Genomic DNA, 12,803 nt, shown 5'->3' with positions numbered 1-12,803 from the left:
CAAAGCAGGTGTAGTTTTCCACATCCACCAGAGAGAGAGTGAGAGAGACAGACAGAGACAAAGTAAGTCAGGGAGAGGGTGGAAGAGTAAAACCTAAGTATGTTTGTGTCACACACCTACCACTACAGGGTTTCAAATCCCTGACTGACTATGTATTGCTATCACGTGTCTATGCAGTTATTGCATGCGCCACATAGCTTACATGTTGAGGAGCTGTCCAAACATATATGTGATGGTGAGTGATATCTGCAATAGTGATATGGTAGTGATACAGTAGGTGTAGTACACATGCCTGTCCACAGGAACAGGTGTCAGCGTCAACACAGACACACTCTCTCAGGGACTCACACACATTGATACACTTGGCAGTGTCAGGAATACGCTTCCTAACTAGTTAGTTTGCCACAATACAGTAATGCGCAGGTATCACATGTACCACAGGGGTTATCCAGAGGTTATATGGGCAAAGAGTATGTGAAGGTGTCTGACATCAGACAGCATGCTTCAGTATGCCAATGGGAGTTGTAGTGAGTGTGAATGTGGTTGAAAGCATCATACGCCACACACACAGACACAGGGTGCCAGTACTGACATGCATGGGTGCATTGCTTCATGGGTGTGTAGTGATTGGCTGTGCCAGAAGGCTACACAAGGCTAGGTGAAGGGTATACCTTGGCATCAGGCCACATGACAATAGTCTGCAGTGTGGCTCAGGGGTGTAGTGTCTGGATTGGCCCACACAGGTGGGTACTGTATTCACCATCCAGTCACCTGGGTAACTATTGTGTGTGGCCATTGCTGTGCAATGCTTACCATGTATGTGTTCTTTAGTCCATGACATAGACGGTGTCTGGGATGTGCACATGTCCCACATGCATGTACAGTGATATGTGGAACTGTACCTCGGGTTTCTGGCCCATGTTGTGTACACAGATTGTTATCATTAGATGTGCCAGTCCTGGCCTTATGTGGCAGGAACTGGTAATGGACAGCAGGTTGACCTTGCACCTACATTGATAGCATGATACAGGTATTCCCTGGTGTCAGTGGCATCTGTCCATACAGGGAATGTGTTTAAGACATGCTATGTCCTTTGTGGGTCACATGTGATGGCACCATAGGTGTTGCAGGCATCCAGTGGGGAACATAGTGAAGGTGCACTGTCTGCATGTATGTGCCTATTGTACTGATGGACAGTGTGCCATGCCCTCTGTAGTCCACTGCAATCACACCATGGTTACAATCTGTGGGCAATATGAAGGGTACTACCAACATAGAGGTTTTGCCTAGGCAAGTGAGTTTCTGTATGAGACATGGGTTGAGAGTATTCTCTGGGTAATACAAGGGTTTCTAACTTTGTTCCCCAGGACTTGATGTCACATGTAGAGGTATGGATTGGCACCCCAGCCTATCGGCTATTTCACATCTGTTATACTTGTAAGGTGGATATTGTGACATATAATAGGGCCACCATATAAGAAGTCTGCAAAACCCACTCCACAATGAGTCCAGTTGTTACACACTCACAGACACCTCCACACAGGATATGAATGACAAACACAGACACACACACTTGCCATGTCTGGGATTAAAACTCCTACCTAACTAGGTGACCACATTACAGCATAGGATGCACCATGGAGATTACTGGGCTACTCCTTTCCCAAAGGTGTATTTCAAAGTGAATGACATCAACAGCCTTGCCAAAGTAGGGCATTTGAATTGTAGTGAGTGTGACAAGCCTAAAAAGCATTGCTTCCTACACAGACAGTGGCACACACACACACACACACACACACACACACACACACACACACACACACACACACACACACACACACACACACACACACACACACACACACACACACACACACACACACACACACAAAGTTGCCATGTCTGGGATTAGAACTCCTACCAAACTAGTTAATCACACTATAGCATTACGCAGTTATAGGACGCGCCACAGAGATTATTGGGCTACTCCTTTCCCAAAGGTGAATTTCAAAGTGAATGACATCAGCAACCTTGCCAAAGTAAGGCATTTGAAATGTAATGAGTGTGACTAGCCTAAAAAGCATTGCTCCCTGCACAGACAGTGACACATGAGTGCACACACACACACACACACACACACACACACACACACACACACACACACACACACACACACACACACACACACACACACACACACACACACACACACACACACACACAGTTGCCATGTCTGAGATTAGAACTCCTACCTAACTAGTTTATCACATTACAGAATTATGCAGTTATAGGATGCGCCATTGAGATTACTAGGCTACTACTTTCCCAAAGGTGTATTTCAAAGTGAAAGACATCAGCAGGCTTGTCATAGCAGGGCTATGGGGAGGGCAGTGTGTTTTCATGGGCCATAACCCATTCATCTAGAGGTAGGCACACCACACTCAGGCACATGCAGCTTTATATTCTGCAGGTACATGTATACAAATGCTAAATGACTACTGCCTTGTAAAGTCATGTTGCACAGCTAGCACTTGCACCACAGAGTCTTTAATGCTGAGGGATACCAGTGGATAATTTCTACAGTGAGTGACATTTACACATCATGTGGTTGTAGCCATTTGGCTATGTGCTGGGTGGGACAGGCCTCATGATGGAAGTCTCATTGTGACTGTCACTCTCTTCCACAAATCTATGTATGTGTACTTTTGGCATATTGTAGTGTGTTGTCCTTGGATATATGTATGTATTCCTATCCAACATGTGTGCAAAGCATGACTGGTGTACACTGAGGAGTGTATGCACTAACATCTGCAACTGTTAGATATGTATGGTCCACTGTTTTTGGCAGACGGGTTTCATTTGTTTAAGTGTGGGCTTCATTTGTTTATGTGTGTGACCATGCCCAGTATGACCTTTCAGTTTGTTGTTGTCTGACATTACCTTCATTTCTCTAAGTGTGTGAGCATGCCCAGTATGGCCTTCTGTATTGAATGTGTGAATTCATTCCAGGTAGTTTGTACTCCCGTGCAGACCTTTGTGTTCTACACCTACAGCTAGCAAACTGTGTCTGCAGAATATCTGTACATCAGTTGGCAATATGGGATAAAACTGTGCAAGGGATAGTGTGTACTGTAGGTGATTGTGTCTGTGCTGCTTCTGCTACATGGTATTGGTGTTAGCAGAGATATTCAGATGTGTACTGTTATACACTGTGATGTTTTATGTCCTCAAGTACTGTCAGGTGGACATGTTTGCTCACAGTGATGTCCTGGGGAACACAGGGTGAATGCAGCCGTGTCCAGTATTGTGGTCAAATGCCTACATATTCATGGAATGTTATGCCATTCTGGAGGGGGAGTTGTGAACACTTGCTGCTGGGTCTGTGTATCCAGTTCAGCATCTTGGTACAGTGATGGCAGAGGATCACATACTTGTACATCCATCGGCGTGACAGTATGGCCTTATCTTGCTGTGGCAATACCTCACAGCTGTACAGATTCACACAGGTTATCCAGATGCAGGGGTCATAAGTCATGACATTAACCTTATTGTAGTGTATGGGCAGGTTGGTAGCCACCTATTTTTGTGTTTGCAGCCAGGGATAGTATGTGCACATGGCTGTGTGTCGGACTTTGCACATTCCATGCTGCCCATGCTCCCTCCCCTCACCTCTATTATTCTATCCTCTTCCATACATTATGCATACATTCTCTGATACTTTCCCTAAAGTTATCACCTCATCACAGCTGTGTTTTGGTGCTGGTCCACAGTTCATGCAGTGGGACATGGTGGACATGTTACTGTGGTTTGTTCACATGGCCTTGCATATGGCTTATGTGGAGTGTGTTATGTTATTTGGGTGTCCATGGCATAACATACATCGGCAGTACGGGTGAGAAGCATTCCTTTGGCAGATGCCTGTAGGCCATTTGGTGGTGATGCAGGCCAGCTGTAGCAGGCCATTGCATTCTGTCAGTCCTACAGTCCAAGACTGCCATACAGTATATTCCCCTGGGGTGACAGGGTAGGTGTGCTAGGTGTTCATGCCAATACTTTCTATCAGTATTGATCAGGTGGTGTGGATGTTTGCAGAGTGCTGCTTGCAGCTAGGGACACACCTGAATGGGACACCTGCACTGCATGCTGCATTCTTTCACTATTGCCATACACAGGTGGGGATCACATTGTACCCATTCCCAGCAGCAGCAATAAGACCAGAGAGGTGCCTGTGGGTGATGTTTGGGTGAGCAGGGTGCATGTGTACTATGGACACTACTTGCATCTGACTCACAGATATGCATGGGGCATTGCAGTTATGCTGGCTTGTGCAGGGACATCAGCCATTTCCCAATATATCACTCCTATCATGTTTGTGATCTGCAAGTGTTCGGCCAGACAACATCAGTATTCCCTACTACAAGCCCAGATAATGTGATGCATACCTGTATGTACAATTCCAAGGGTGTGTACATTTCATGGTTACACATTATATACTGTATGTCTGGGGTACTTTTCTCTGTGTACTACTTGAATATTTAGCCCAACAGTCATGTCATGTCCATCTTTCAGATGGTGACACATATTACCTCCATACATTTACAGGGGCTTACTGCTATCATGTGTCATACTGGGGAGCATTGTCTTTGGCACTGCAGTTGTGAGGACTTGGCCCGGTCATCATCAGTAGTGGGCAATGGCCACCAGGTCAAACCTCAACATGCATACATACTGACCACTCTCACACAATATGAAACACACACCAACATAACACACGCATACCTGCATATTCTACAAATGCTACAATCTATCTTGCTACCTTGGCCACCTCAGGTCATCTGTGCTCCACTGGTATTATACCTACACATACATGTTACTACATGTCTACATCGGATTGGAGGGGGGGCACACCTGACTGTTACTACATTTCTATATAGGATTGGGTGGGGAACACCTGACTGTTTTTACATTTCTACATAGGATTGGGGGAGGGGCACACCTTACTGTTTCTACATTTCTACACAGGATTGTGGGGGCACACCTGACTGTTTCTACATTTCTACACAGGATTGATGGGGGGCACACCTGACTGTTTCTACATTTCTACACAGGATTGGGGGAGGGGGAACACCTGACTGTTTCTGTATTTCTACACAGGATTGTGGGGGCACACCTGACTGTTTCTACATTTCTACACAGGATTGGAGGGGGTCACACCTGACTGTTTCTACATTTCTACACAGGATTGGGGGGCACACCTGACTATTTCTACATTTCTACACAGGATTGGGGGAGGGGGCACACCTGTTTCTACATTTCAACACAGGATTGGGGGAGGGGGCACACCTGACACTTGTACACATTTGCTATGACTGTACTGGTATGTCAGGTACTCCATTTCATTCTGTATTCTAACCTATCATGCTGACTAGAGGCATGTCAGTGTACTACAGCTCTTAAGTTTGATTGACCTACATTTCAGTTTCTGACTTCCTATCCATCAGAACTAACATCCCGCTGCCTGACCTGCTGTAGTCTGTCTATGTAGGCCTGGGGGGGGGTTACCCATAGCCATCATTCAGAGGCCTTAGCACAACCTTTATTTGTGTTTGTCTACACCTGTCCTGCTGGCTGAGACTGTGGTTGGGTATGTGAACCTCCCCGACTGGCATGTGTGTGTCATATGGACACACATGTCACCCAGCACATTTCCTGCAGTGGGTTTTGTCACCATATGTAGTACTGGCTACTATGGTGACACCAGTATTTGTTACAGATGTCATGCTGTCACTATAGGTGTCTACTACTTGCTGGCATCCCATTCAACCACCCAATTCCCTTGCATGCTCATATCCATACCATAGATACAAGTAAAAACACATACTACTCTATTCAGCTACTGGTAAGGAGACTGACTTACCTTGTGAGTGTGCCAGTACTGAGGATGGTGCTGGAGGGCTGCCTATGTTGGATGCACATAGTACACTCCCTATACATGGTTGAGCACAGATAGTGTCATGTTTGGCATCCATTTTACTATATGTGCGAGTCAGAGGGAGGTGTCATTTCCTGGGTCCCTCCTGTGTCAGTGTATGTGCTATACATTGCCTCTTTTCCAAGGCCAGGGCATACTGGGCATGCCTCCTTCTGCCTAGTGGGGCAGGCTCAGGTTGTTCCTCCTCCAAGTCACTCTGTGCCTATACAGGCCTTGGCAATGGTGGGAGGCTGTGTGGCCCTGCCCCGTGCTGTTCCTGATGCAGCTGTTTCCGGAGGATCATATCATGTAGCATGGTACATACAATGACAATCTTAGTACATGTAGCTGGGGAAAACTGAAATGCTCCACCGGATGTGTCCAGGCACTGGAACCATGCCTTGAGCATCCCAAACACACACTCTATTACAATTCTGGTCTATGCGTATGCCTCATTATGGAGTTCTTGTTCAGGTGTGTGTGCATTTTTGATGGGTGTCATCAGCCACGGGTCCAGTGCATAACCAGCATCTCCCACTAGGTGACCATAAGGGATGTCCCCACTGGCAAATCTCTGGTACAGCTGCGACAGATGCCAGATGTGAGAATCAGGATAGCTTCTAGGGCATCCAGCACACACACTCATTATTAAGCCCTGGGCATCGCACACAACTTGGCAGTTCATGGAGGGGAAGCCCTTGTGGTTAATGTAAACTGTATTCCTGCTCACCAGCTGGTGCTTTGATGCATATGTGAATGCAGTCTATAGTACCCACTACCTCAGGGTATTCTGCTATTTGCTGGAAGAGATGCATATTGCTAGCCAACACCTCACAGGTGTTGGGGAAATATATGTGCTCACCGGCATGTGCTGACATAGCTTCCAGGAACTGGTGGCGTACCCTGGATGCTGATGCCTGTGAGTTCTCCAAGATATCCCCAGTTGGCCTTTGGAAGGTACCTGTAACTAGTATTCTTAAACTTACACATACCTTGGTATCCACTGGGATGGGTTCCCCTCTGTTAGTTCTGTGTGTCAGGCGTGGCCGGCAAGGCTCAACAATTTGCTGTAGGAGATCCCTGTCCACCCTGTAGTGCTCCACTATCTCCAGCTCATGTAGCCCTTGGTAGGTTACCCTGGGTCTGTACACTCTTCTCCATCTCCTCACTGTGGGTTGGTCAACAGCATTCTCATCCTCACCACCATCAGCCTCTTCCACATGTTGATGTATGATAGCTATTGCAACTCCTATCATTTTATTGCTTTTGTTTGTTAAAATTCCCCCACTTGTATACACCGGTGGTGTAGAGTATGCAGGAAAAACCAGAGGGAAAGGTGTTTGCATAGTTTATAGTAGTATTCTGGGCTGGGCTGGTCTGCTGTCTGTGTAATTGGCTGATTCTGATATATTTCACCTGCCAGCTATGTTAGTTCTCCTAGATTACTTTCCTACTGCTGTTTTCCCTTCCCATTGCCTTCCTGTTTAAGCCAGGGGAGAGGCACACAAACACAGTGCTCAGATGTGTACAGAGCTGCTATTTCCTGGTTTACTTTTTTTTTCCCTTTAAAACCCAGTGTGTGGCACGCAAACCCACTTAGGCAATGTAAAGAGTGCTAGGCAGCCTCAGACACACCCCCTTGCTTAGATCTGATAAGCTAAGGGGAAACCCGAGCCACAGGGCTCCAATCCACTTACAGTATGCATGACACACACCCCTATGATGTCAGCTAACTCCTAGGCTTGCACCAAGCTGTTCCTGGTCTTACACTGTTGGGTGCTGACTAGCATTGAGGGAAATCTGGGATTCAGTATCATTCTCCTCATTTGCATTGGATTGCCTGCTGATGCATAGTTACAGGTCCCACACTGAGCCTCCCCCCTTAGCAACCACTATTCACTGGCCATGTTGTCTTCTGCCTATCATTGAGTATAATGGCAAAATAGTGATTTTGATTAGAATGCTTATTTTACGTTTTATTTCTTATTTTTCACCCAGTCCCATTTACACACCACTGCCCTATGCTCAAACAGCCGAGATCTGCTAAAAAAAATAAAAGTACATTTTTTTGCCACTATTTTCCATGCCATTGGACATATATTTCACCACTGGCATGCTTTCAACATAATATCCACCCTTTATTTGGAGCTGTCATGGCTCCGTTTTTGTAGTTTGCAGAAATGTACTCGGTCACTAACCGAGTACATTTCTGCGGATTACACTAGTCCTGCACGTCCGGCTGCCAGCTTTCTGGATCACAAATTCACCTCATTTACATGGATTTCACCTGCAAATGGGGTAATTTGCATACAGGAGCTGAGTCCATACAGGACTAGTGCAGGAGTGCTCGTGCATGTCCCTACAGCTTATTACTGGATCGCACGGCAGACATATTGCCTGCTAAAGCTCCTGCACTAGTCCTGCACACCGTACAGGGCTTGCTGAATCAGAGGGAAGAATGTGTTATAAGGAAACTTGGAACAGGAAGGACTATATAAATATTTGGAAACTGATGAAGAATTGGCAATAAAACATGAACAAATTGAATAAAACTCAGTAAAGAATTCAACATTAGATTAAAACTAATATTGAAAACACCCTTGATATCTAGGAATAAAGTCCAAGCTATAAACCAATTTCCACCTCCTCTTTTATCCTACAGTTTTAGTATTACTATCTGGCTCCAAAAGGTATTGGATCAGTTGGAGAGAAAAATAAGAAGAATGCTTCATGCTTAACAAATGATATATAAAAATCAGGTTTATGTCAGCTTATCAAGTTTTTGGAAATTCAAACGTCATATGGTCAAGACCATGTGCTTGACTTTCCAAAACCTCAAAGTATTTGTATAGAGATTGTGATACAGAGGGGATTGGGGAATTTACCCTTTTCCCTACTGTAATGTAATCTCAGAGCTGATATATGCAATTTGCAGGTGGTGGGGGGTGTGCAGGAGGGCTTGCTCACCTGCAAAAATATAGATTTGTTTTCATTATTTTGTTCACGTTATGGAATGTAGAACATATGGTCTCAACTATATGAAGTTTGAGTTTCTGAGAACTCAATAATCTGAAATAAACCCATAAAAATAAGTGTATACTAAAATTATATATTCCACACACTGAAGGAGGTATGGGCCTCCTTGAAACTGATTATATGTATAGACCTGCAGTCGCAGGGCTGCATACATATCTGCTGACATTATCAAATCCAAACATAGTGAAAACTTTACAGCATGAGGAGAGGAAGTCTAAGATGACCTCTGTGCTTAGTTTAGTAGAAGCATTCAGGTGATGAGCAAGAATGGAAGTCAAACCAAAAGTAGACGAAAATCAGACAGCAACTGAAAGTGACAAAAGAAATCAAAGAAAGAACATGAGGAGAAGGATCAAATGAGAAGGAAAGAAATGTGAAAATGCCATAAATATAGTGGCAAGTAGACAGATCTTCTAGAACAGCTTCATGTTGATCAGGATTTGATGCAGGAATGGTTAAGGAAGTTGAAACCAAAGAATGAAAAGTTAATGTCAGCCCAGGATAGTGGGCTACATCTATATTGGTTTATAAAGCCTAATAAACATGTGGGAGAAACAGATAAATGTAGGTTCTATAAAAAAATTGGAAACAGTGGCACACCTTGTTGCTGAGTATGATACACCCATGGCAGGGTGCCTGGTCACTGAAAGGCACAATAATGTGGCAAGATTGTTGTGTTGGGTATTGTGCAAACACTACAGTACAGAAGTAGCTGAGAAGCATTGGAAACATCATCAAATATAACTTCCCTAGTATCACTAGGGAACATGTCCTTAATGTTCTCTCTAAGACCAAGAAGATTGCATCAATGGACCCATACAATATCCCAGGATGACTTCTAAATGGCACGAAACATGACCTATCAGGATTTAACTGTAGCCTCTGAACATGGCTCTGTGCCTTATGAATGGAGAAAGGCAACAGTCATCTCTGCACAAAGGTGGGCCATCTACAGACTCTGGACACTACAGATCCATAAGTCTCACTAGTCCTACATGTAAAGCCATGGAAAGAATTATCATGGAGATGATTAACAGAGATATAGTAAACCTCCAGATACTAGACCCAACCCAGTTTGGTTTCATCAAGAGCAGATCATGTCTACTCAACCTGGTGGACTTCTTTGAGAGGGTCACCAAAGCAATGGATGAGGGCAAAATCATTCATACTGCTTACCTTGACCTGGCCAAGGCATTTGACAGAATACCTCACTCAGGCATTGCTGACAAACTCAAGAGGTTAGGTACAAACCCGTATGTCACCTCATGGATAGCCAACTAACTCACAGACAGGACCCAGGAAGTTAGAATTAGGGAGTCCACCTCTACAAAAAGGCCAGTCACAAGTGAAGTCCCTCAGGGATCAGTCTTTGGACTGCTCCTTACTTCTCAGAAGTCGAAGCCAATGTCAGTGGTCTCTGGCTGAATAAATTTGCAAATGATTGCAAATTAGGAGCTGTCATCGAATGTCACACTGACACAAATGTTCTCCAGGACTGGCTGACATGGACAAACAACTGGTGTCAGATCGATGGACTAAAACTAAATGCCAAGAAATGCATAACAGTATCCTTTGGGAAGGCATCCATCCCTGATAACTATCATATTGACAACACAACCCTTTGAGTTGACTCAGTAGTCAGGACGTAGGGACACACATAGATAATAATCTAGCCTTTGATCATCATGTGTCTACAGTGGTGAGGAAATCATTCTATATTACGCAACTTATAAACAAAGGTATTTCATCTAAGTCCAAGGAAGTCATTGTTCCACTGTAGTCGAAATTCATCACAGCTATCATTGAGTACAATTCCCCCTTGGTATGTACCTAACCAGGCATATCCAGCAATTAGAGCATCCACAGAGGTTCCTTACTAAAAGAATACAGGGTGTAAGTAATATGCCCTATGCAGACCGCTTCAAGGTCCTATTCCTGTATTTTGTCTCCTATAGGCTTTTGAGGGGAGATCTATGCCTGGATACAAGGCATTGTCATACCCCACTCTGATGGACCTCCTGCATATCCACAAAACAAACAACACAAGAATTATCCTTTCTAAAGACTTAAACCTTGCCTGTGATATAAATAGGACCTGCTGGAGAGATAGTTATGTATCCCACAGACTACCCCATCTATGGAACAGGCTCCCCATCCATGTGAAGCAGAGTTCTTCCCTAATCCAATTCAAGTGCAACTTGGACAATTGGATGGGAAATCAGAAATGCATCCCTGGTTTGGTCTCTATGTCTCTAATGGACACAGACAACCTGTAAATGGTTCATCTCTCAGGCCTCTTCTTACACTTATCAAGGGTATCAGAGCTTATCAGAGATTTGAGATACATGGCTAGCCTTAAAAATGCCCCTGTGATCATTAGTCTAGTAAACACCTATGAACATGAACCACATATGCATGTATTTTTAAAAATATTGTGTATAATCAAATGCAATGAGCATAAAGACTAACTGCAGATACTTTAAGTTTGAATGATACTATGCAGAGATTTAGTAAGGGATTCATAGAAAAAGATTACAAAGAAGAAGATATTTTTATACATAGGCATACTATACTAATGGAAAGAGAGAATACAGGAAGAGCCTATTGTGTCCTGTTATGGTCAAAAATCAGGTTCATTCTGCATCTGAGAGACTGAATCGTGTATCATATATTCTTTTTTGACAAAAAGTTTTTATTAAAATTTGAATAAAGAAATGAATTACAGAAAATGTTCCATTTTTTACAATATAGAAAAAAGAAAATAAAACAATCATTCGCTAACTAACAACATAACTAGCTATCTACAAGTGACGTTCACATAAATATCAAACAATTACAGATTTGTTCATATACAATCAATATTTTTCTAGCAAGTCTGATAGATTTTTCCACGTATTAATTCTAGACATGTTTCTACTAGTTCTTGACTTAATGGTCAAAAGTTCCAGACTACAGACTGCAGTAAGAAGTATTTTGAATTCTTGAAACTTAGGGGAAGTTTCTGATTTCCAGTTAATTATTATTATTTTTCTTGCTACTGCCAATATGGTCCATATTAATGTATATTTAGATTTTTTAACACTTTGGTATATTGGGGTATTAAATATAATTAAAGATTTAGAAATCAAAAAATATCTGTAAATAAACCTTGAATAAAACTATTTATATCCTCCCAATATTTTTTTAGAGGTAAGCAGTCATAGAACATATGAGACCAGTCAACTTTCAATACTTCTTTGCATCTCCAACAATTATTAATGTTCTTATTGAATTTATTTAGAATATGTGGTGTAATAAAGGATCTGTGCATACATTTCCAGGTGTATAATTTCCACTTCAGGGAAGATGTAGTGTAATAGTCTGATTCTAATATATTTTGTTTGTCTTGATCATTAGTAGCATAGTTATTAATTGTATTGAAATACTCCCAATATTTCTCAGTGTGAAAACTTGTATCATTTATAAGTATTTTGTAGATATGTGTTAATTTGTTTTTGTCAGTGTTTATATTTTGAAAAAGTGTAGTCAGAAATAAAATTATTGTAGGTAATGGATATATTAAATGTAAGAGCATTGAATCCAAATTGTTTATGATATATTGTCTACATTCTTGTATGCACAGCCAAAAGTTTGAGTCTATGTCATATTCAAGTTTTAGGTCCTCAACAGACTTTAGTCTATCTTTTCCTATTAATTGAGACCAATAAATAAAACTTTTCTCTTTGAATAATAGCATTTTTGTATTATCTGTTGTGGTTAATATGCCTTGAGTAAATGCAATTGGGAAAAGAAGGAA

This window comes from Protopterus annectens, chromosome 8.part1, assembly GCF_019279795.1.
Source record: "Protopterus annectens isolate FY-2018-M chromosome 8.part1, PAN1.0, whole genome shotgun sequence".
NCBI lineage: Eukaryota > Metazoa > Chordata > Ceratodontiformes > Protopteridae > Protopterus > Protopterus annectens.
Note: the sequence above shows the minus strand (reverse complement) of the source record.